Source organism: Mesocricetus auratus, unplaced genomic scaffold, assembly GCF_017639785.1.
Source record: "Mesocricetus auratus isolate SY011 unplaced genomic scaffold, BCM_Maur_2.0 Super-Scaffold_4256, whole genome shotgun sequence".
Taxonomy (NCBI): domain Eukaryota; kingdom Metazoa; phylum Chordata; class Mammalia; order Rodentia; family Cricetidae; genus Mesocricetus; species Mesocricetus auratus.
The window spans coordinates 60,341,316-60,349,495 of record NW_024429182.1 but is presented as its reverse complement, the minus strand read 5'-3'; the positions used below and the strand labels follow the sequence as shown (position 1 = coordinate 60,349,495).

The 8,180-nt window shown below is 43.1% G+C and overlaps 1 non-coding gene across 1 annotated transcript; it reads right to left on the bottom strand.

Annotated features, from left to right (window-relative positions):
* Positions 1 to 5,079: 5,079 nt before the first annotated feature.
* On the bottom strand, positions 5,080 to 5,184 carry LOC121135573. Its single transcript, XR_005872678.1, has one exon. It is a non-coding gene; the product is annotated as a U6 spliceosomal RNA (small nuclear RNA).
* Positions 5,185 to 8,180: the final 2,996 nt, after the last annotated feature.

Sequence of the window (8,180 nt, the reverse complement as noted above, 5' to 3'; positions counted from 1 at the left end):
ATAATGGGGGTAAAAGGATGGGAAAACAGAACCCATCGTAAATCTACAAAGTAGAACATTACAAATGATATCAAAACAAATCATTAGTTCTTTTACAGAGTCCCGAAGGGGTGGGCAAGGTAGTTTAGCTGGTAAAAGTTCTTGAAACTCAAGTCTGATAACCTGAGTTTGATTCCAGAACCATCCCCCCCCCACACACACACATCCAAAACAGGATGGTGCCTACACACACACACACACACACACACACACACACACACACACACACACACACACGAGAGAGAGAGAGAGAGAGAGAGAGACAGAGACAGAGACAGAGACAGAGAGAGACAGAGAGAAACAGAGACAGACAGACAGAGACAGACAGAGAGGGAGACAGAGACAGAGGCAGATACACAGATCAAAAAAATCAATAAAAATATAGACACTCTAGCATTATATAATAAAAAGGAAATTTCCATATCAAAAATAAGGGTCAGGACTAGAGAGCCTAAAAAGACATACTAAAAGAATATTATAAAAGTTTCCCACCAATATATTCTCAACTCAGAGAATATATTTGAAAATTTCTTTGAAAAATTCTTTGAAAATGTAATTCTTTGAAATGAAATTCTTTGAAAAATGTAATTCTTCAAAATTGTCAGAATAGGAAATAGAGCAGTTCCGTATTACTGAGTGTGAAAGTTTCCCAAAGGGTCAAGAATTGAAAACTTTGTCCAAAGCTAGTAGATCATGAGGGCACTTGTGTCATCAATGGGTGAATCAGCTGAGTCCAGCGTGGATGGTCCATGAGGATGTGGGACCTGTTAGAGGAAGATGATCATGGAGCCTCTCCAGATGTGTCATGCCTGACCCTTCCTGCTTGTCTTTCTGCTTCCTGGTCATAAGTTCACAAACTCATTGCTGTGATTCTCTGCCTGAAGCAATGGAACCAGCCAGGCATACCTGAAGCCATAAACTAAAACGTTTTATACTTACCTCTAGTCTACTACACAAACAAGGATAACCTTAAACTCCTGGTCCTCCTGCTTGCATCTCCCACGTGCTAGAATTACAGGCATGTGCCATCACACCTGGTTTTAAGATGATGTTTTCTCAGGTATAGTAGCACAATCCATGTGTGTTAAAGAAGCAGTATAATTAAGCTGTTCGTGGTAGTACACACCTGTAATTTTACCAGCACTGTAGAAGCTGAGGCGATGGGGTTCAAGACCATTCTGGTTATATAACAAGAGGAACACAAGCTGTGTTTGCTGTTGAACCTGGCAACCTGAGTTCAATCCCCTGGGCCCTCATAGTAAAAGAAGAAAGCCAACTCCTGCAATTGACCTCTGCCCTCCACATATCCTGGGGCATGGATATACAAGCTTGTAAGCATTCTCCCACACACTCATCATGTAATGATCATTTTTAAAAAGAAGACTCTGAGGCCAGGTGGTGGTGGCACATGACTTTAATCCCAGCACTTGGGAGGCAGAGGCAGGCGTATCTCTGTGAGTTCGAGGCCAGCCTAGTCTACAGAGCTAGTTCCAGGACAACCAGAGCTGTTGCAGAGAAACCCTGTCTCAAAAAAACCAAAAAGATAAAAATTTAAAAATAAAATAAATAAAAAAGACCCTGTCTCAAGGAAAGAAAGGGGGAAACAGAAAGAAAACAAGACACATAATTAAAAACTTCCCACAAAGAAAACTGAAGTTGCTGAGACAATGAATACCCACACTAGAACAATAAATAAATAAACACACAAATATTATCTCAAAGATAAAAAGAGGCCAAACTAAAGCCACCGCTTACAAGAACTATAAGAAAGCTCTGATTTGGAGGGTAGACAGGAGGTAATTAGCTATGAAACAAAAAGCAGGATAAAACAAAAACATAAACTGATCCCGATTACCACAAGAAACGGTGGCAACGCAGAGCAGAGAGTACCATTAAGAGAATAAAAAGACAGATTGGGCCAGAGGCAGTGGGTGGGGCCAATAGCAAATCCTATTTCTACAACCAGACTTGTACTCAGAGCACATGAAAGACTCTCACACCCAATTACAAGAAAACAACTCAGTTACACAGTGAATAGACTTAAATAGATGCTGTACCAAAGAAGTCATATAAACAGCTAACACAGCCATGAAAATGTAACCCACATCACAAATCACTATGCAAGGAAAATCTAAACCACAACAAGGTGCCATTATCCACTCACAAGAATAAAAAGCTGTAATAAAAAGGACAAACATGGCCGGGCGTTGGTGGCGCATGCCTTTAATCCCAGCACTTGGGAGGCAGAGGCAGGCAGATCTCTGTGAGTTTGAGGCCAGCCTGGTCTACAGAGAGAGTTCCAAACAGCTTCCAAAACAATACAGAGAAACCCTGTCTCGAAAAACCAAAAAGAAAAAGAAAAAAAGGACAAACACCACCAAGTGTTGCAGGTGGACAGTCTAGGACTCACATTTTGCTCACAGGAATGTAGCACAGCTGCTTTGGAAAACACTGTCTTAAAAATTTTAAGCCCACTTCCCATGCGACTCAGAATTGCAGGAATATAAAATATATGTCAACCCAGAGTATGAATATTCATAGCAGCATTATTTCATAATAACCAGAAGCTAGAAACAGCCCAAATGTCTGTCCCCTGGTGAATGAATACACAAAAGGGTAGCAACGCCATGAAGTGTAACTGAGAAAGGGAGAGCAAGGGAACACTGACATCTGCTGTAGCACAGATCGGCCTCAGCCACAACCTACCAAAGGAACAGAGCCATGTGAAGACTGCATATTACAGGAGGCCATTGTGAGGAATGCCCAGAAGAGAAGATATAGAGACAGGCAGGAGGTCGGTACTCACTGGGCTGGGGTGGAAATGGGGGTGACTGCAGGCAGGCTTTGGAATGCTGAGTTCAGAGGTTTTCTGAGGCTAAGCTGTGTTGCTGGGGACACTACAGATCCATGGGAGAATCTTCACAGTGGACTGAGACCAAGGCCTGTCTTCCCTCTTTCTGTCATCATCGATCTCTACTTTCATCTCCGCCATTGGCTCATGTGATTGACCAGCTGATCCCCAGCTGATGATGTGGAATATTAGTTGAAGAGGTGTTATATTCTTTTGTGCTGTGGAACATTTGTTTAATAATGCAAAAATGTGTTGCATTTTTTAATGTGGCTTTTGTTTAACTCTGTGAAGCTATGTTACACTGCCTGCCCAAACACCTGGTTGGTCTAATAAAGAGCTGAATGGCCAATTGCTAGGCAGGAGAGGGATAGACAGGGCTGCCAGGCAGTGAGAATAAATAGAGGGAGAAAAAACGAAGATGGAGGAACAAGAAGAGGAGGAGAGGAGGACATCAGGGGCCAGCCACCCAGCTACACAGCAAAACAAGAAGTAAGGTATATACACAAAGGAAGGTATATAAAGCAAAGATAAAAGCCCAAAGGCAAAAGGTAGATGGGGTAATTTAAGTTAAGAAATGCTGGCTTCAGGAGGCAGAGGCAGGTGGATCTCTGTGAGTTCGAGGCCAACCTGGTCTACAGAGTGAGTGCCAGGACAGGCTCCAAAGCAATACAGAAAAACTCAGTTTCATAAAACCAAACAAACAAACAAAACAAAAAGTAATGCTGGCTATAAACAAATCAAGCTAAGGCCAGGCATTGATTTAAAAAAAAAAAGTCTCTCTGTATTTATTTGGGAACCAGGTGGTGGGTCCTCCAAAAGAGTAAAGAATAATAAAAAAGAACTACAGTGATGCTGTTTGGCAAGGTTGTAAAACCTTTGTGGTGTGTGCTCTGGCAATGGTGGACTATACCCACTTCTGGATCTGGCCCAAACCCTCTGCCTCCTGGTCTGACTGACATTGGAGAAACTCAGACACATTTTTGCCATCATATGGCACACACATACCATATACATGATGATGATGATGATGATGATGATGATGATATAATTTTGGTAAATGGAATAAAATCTTGAATGGTGATAGATCCCACCTTCTTGTGCTCTGCTGCTCCAGGATAGGGAAGGCAAGGTACCTGGAGACTATGCAGACGCTACGCGCTCAGGAGCCCAACCAATTTGCTACCTCCTTTCTCACTTCCAGGGGGTACCACAGTCACTCAGTTTGTTAGGCATAAAATCAGAACAACAGCCCTAGCTTCTAGCACTATAGAAGTGGTTATATGGTTCACTTTAGGAGCATCCAGTACCACTCTAAGTTAAAACTAAATTGCAAAGCCTATCTATGGCTTGTCAAGAGTGAGGATCCCACTGAGGCACTGGGGAGGAAGTCATTCTCCCTTCTGCATCAATCCTACTCTTGCCTTGCTCATAAGGGACTCCTACTCAGATACATCCAGAATCTTTAGAAAAGGGCCAAACCAATTCCTGGCATCATCTGGGTTTAGCAGGCCATGATCCTCTTCTCAAAATAGGCTTAGAGTATCATCTGCTTTTGATGCTGTGTAAAGGGGGCAAGTCGTGCGGTACAGCATCAGTCTGTGGGGGTACTGAGGAAGTCTGTCCCTGGGGGTCAGCCCACCCTCCGTGGCTGAGGACTTCCCATCAGAAGCTCCCAGGAGGGTTTAGGTCTCTCCAATAGGCATTATTTGTCACTGGTACAGATTGTAGCATTCATTGGAGAGGTAGTAGCCCCAAGGTCAAGGCCACTGTTCAAATAACAAATCACCCCTATGTACCAGATAGCCCCAGCCCAGCATCCCAACCAGATCAGTGGGACTCTCAGCTCAGAGTTGCCAAGTAACAGACATCTCTGAGGAACAGAGGCAAGATTTCACAATACAGTTACACCTGCTAACCTGGCTTTGGGTGCCCCTTGGATGCTCACTTGGGTCAGGACCCCCCCCCCGTATCATTATTCTTGATTGAGATCTAATATTGTGGGCAGAACCACTACCAGGGCAGGGGATGCTGGACTGTAAAAGTGAGCACTAAGCAGGCATGGACTCCTCTTATCTGCTTCTTGACTGTGGACACAATGTGACTAGCTCTCTCTGGTTCCTGTCACTGTGACTTCCCTACCAAGGGGGACTGTAACCTGCCTGAACTCTGAGCACTAATAACCTTTTTTAAAAAATGTGGAACTCTTTAGAAATCAGCATGTCTTCCTTGCAAAAACAGGCCATGCTAATCTACTTGGTATCATCTTAATTTTAGGATACATGCTGCCAAAGCAAAAATTAACTTTCAAGTTGCTTTGGTCAGAGCATTTTATCAAAGCTGTAGTAAAAGTAACTAAGAAGCTGGCTGAATTTTAACTTTTCTGTTGTGTCCAGATGGGTATCTACAAGGGAAACATGTAGCAGATTGTGTGGTTTGTTGAACAAGAATGGCCCCCATAGTTTCATATATTTGGATGCTTAGTCACCAAGGAGTGGGAATCTTTGAAAGGATTAGAAGGATTAGGAGGTGTATCCTTGTTGGAGGAAGTGTGTCACTGGGGGTGGCGTTGAGGTTTCAAAAGCCCATGCCAGGCCCAGGCTCACTTTTTCTCTGCTTGTGGATTAGGATGCAGCTCTCAACTACTCCAGCACCACGCCTGGCGTGCATGCCACCACACTCCCTGCCATGATGATGATGGACCAAGCTTAAGCCCCCCCCCATTAAATGTTTTCCTTTGTAAGACTTGCCTTGGTCACAGCATCTCTTCACAGAAGTGACTTAGGAACATATGAATGTCCTGAAGTGTAACAAGGAAACACCCGCAGATGACCTCCACCTAGCAGTTCATCTTCTTGTTCCCAGTCAGCTGGCTAGAACCCTCTTGCCCGAATAGGAATCCTGAGTAGGCAAAGACAAGCTCTTCAAATGCTGGGCAGGAGGCCTTCAGGAGTAGCAGCAAGTGCTGCCCTCTAGTGTTACAGCTCTGGTGCAGTCCTTGGTTAACTAAACCGGTAATTCCCAAGGTTCTCCTAGAAGTCCAGGTTGCTCAGCCCTGGTAGGGCCATTACAGCGTTAGGACCTGGGGTGTCAGAGACTTACGGCCCCAAAGACTTGGCAACTCTAAGGAACTCCTCAGTGACCAGGGCCTGAAGTTCCTCTTCTGGCTTCTTATGGCCTTTATCATCCTTCACTTTCTCTCCACTTCACTGCCCCTCTTGTTCCTGCCCTCTCCTCTCAAACTGTGCAGCTGTGTCTTCCTGTGATGGCCATTGTCACAGTCACTACCACTCCGGGCTGCTCTGGAGGAGGCCACTGCTGCTCTAGAGCTGGAGCTGTCTCTGCCACTGCTGCCATCACCTTCACGATACTCGTTGGGCACTGATGTTTCTTTCTTCATATTACCAGCTCGGCATACAAGAGGGGGCCATTTGTTAAGCCTAAGGCTGGAATACCAAAGAGGAAGCATAGGATGCTATCTCTCCTAAGAGGCCCTGAACAGCACCACTGAGAGCCCATGCAAACGGAAGCTTGTGTTTGAAGCAATGACAAAATTGGCTTTTTAAAAAAATAATAATGTTATAACATTTTATTTCTATCTAAATACACATTGAAATAATATAGGAAGATTTCAATAGCCAAAGTAACTGCAAAAATAAGCAAATTTCAGCCCTGTTTTCATTGGCTTTGAATATATTATTGAAAGTAGATATACAAAATTATTAGAAATAGAGTTTCATTGAGATGAAGACATATTAACCAACTTATTTTCATCTGTTGCCTCAGTAATAGATACGATTAGCATTACTGAGAAGCAGGCAAAGTACCTGGGGAAGGCTGTAAATGACAGCAAACATCATTTACCTAATTCCAAATACCAAATACCAGGGGGTCTTCATTAACAGTATTTTTAATTGAAGTTTAAACCTTAAATATATGTTTTAGATCTCAAGTATTCTAAGCCACTTGTGTGACCCTCCAACATTAAGCTCCAGGCTCTCTGAACAAAACATGATATGGTAAATATATAACACATATCATCTCAGCCAACCTCTTTTAAGTAAGGTGGTAATTAAAAGGTTTAATTTTTTTCAAGTGATACTTGGAAGAATGACGTGGTATCCTAGCAACAGTGATACTATCCCATTATTGTAAATGCAGAATATGTTCATTTATACATGAATTACAATTGCAAAGAATTCTATGGGGACTGGAGGAAGGGCCCAGTAGTTAAAGTACTTACTGCTCTTACAGAGAACCCAGCCTTGGTTTACAGCACCCACATGACAGCTCACAACAACCTGTAATTTTAGCTCCAGAGAATATGATACCCTCTCCTGGCCTCCTCCGGCTCCTGGGCTCACATGGCACACATAAATTCAGTCATTGTTGTGTGATACTATTCTTCCAGAGATATAAACAAACATCTCCTTGTGCCAGACAGGGAACCAATGACAAACCAAAGCAAGGCTACTACTGAAGCCCAACTTAATGAACTACTGAGAGTTGTTGGGTAATATAAGTAAGGGGCTACTTGCAGGAACAGAAATTACTCAAAAGACAGCTGTATCCCTGCAAGCATGGATAACAGCACAGCATGGATGACAGTTGACAAAACCTGGAAATCTGGAGCTCACAGCACAGCCTGCAGGCAGCTTAACAAGTTGAAAACTGTTTCTTCCAGGCAGCTCAGTTATCTGCGCATCTTCGAGGAATCTCAGCTTGTCTGAGACTGTCTCGCAACAGTCCTTACTGCTTATATATGCCTGAGGTGGGAGAGGCCTCTTGAATCTGGTCGGTTTGGGGGACTTCCTGAAGCCCTTTGTTGTTTGCTTTCTGAGCTTACTGAGTTTCCCTGCAGGGTACAATGTTTCATGTCCTCTTTAGATAGCCTGTTGTTTCTAACATCCTGTGTCTTAAGGAGCTCCCCTCTAAGATGGAGAGTTTTAATCTTAGAGGAAATAATAATATAATAGAAATAATTCTAGGTACAATGGGTCCGTACTATTTTTTTGATAGTTCTTTTTTTTAAGTTGGAAATACATTTTTCCCCACACAATATATTCTGATCAGTTTCCCGTCCTCCAACTCCTCCCAGATCCTCCCCAATTTCTCATCCACTTAACTCCCTGCTTTTTCTTCTCTCTTTAGAAAACCAACAGGCAACAGAAACAAACAAACCAGAATTTAAAAGAATAACGAGCACAAGAAAACCACACAGAATCAGAAACCATAATATACAAGCCAAAGACCAGTAAGACAAAAAGTGCTCAAACAAGGAAATATGAGTCAA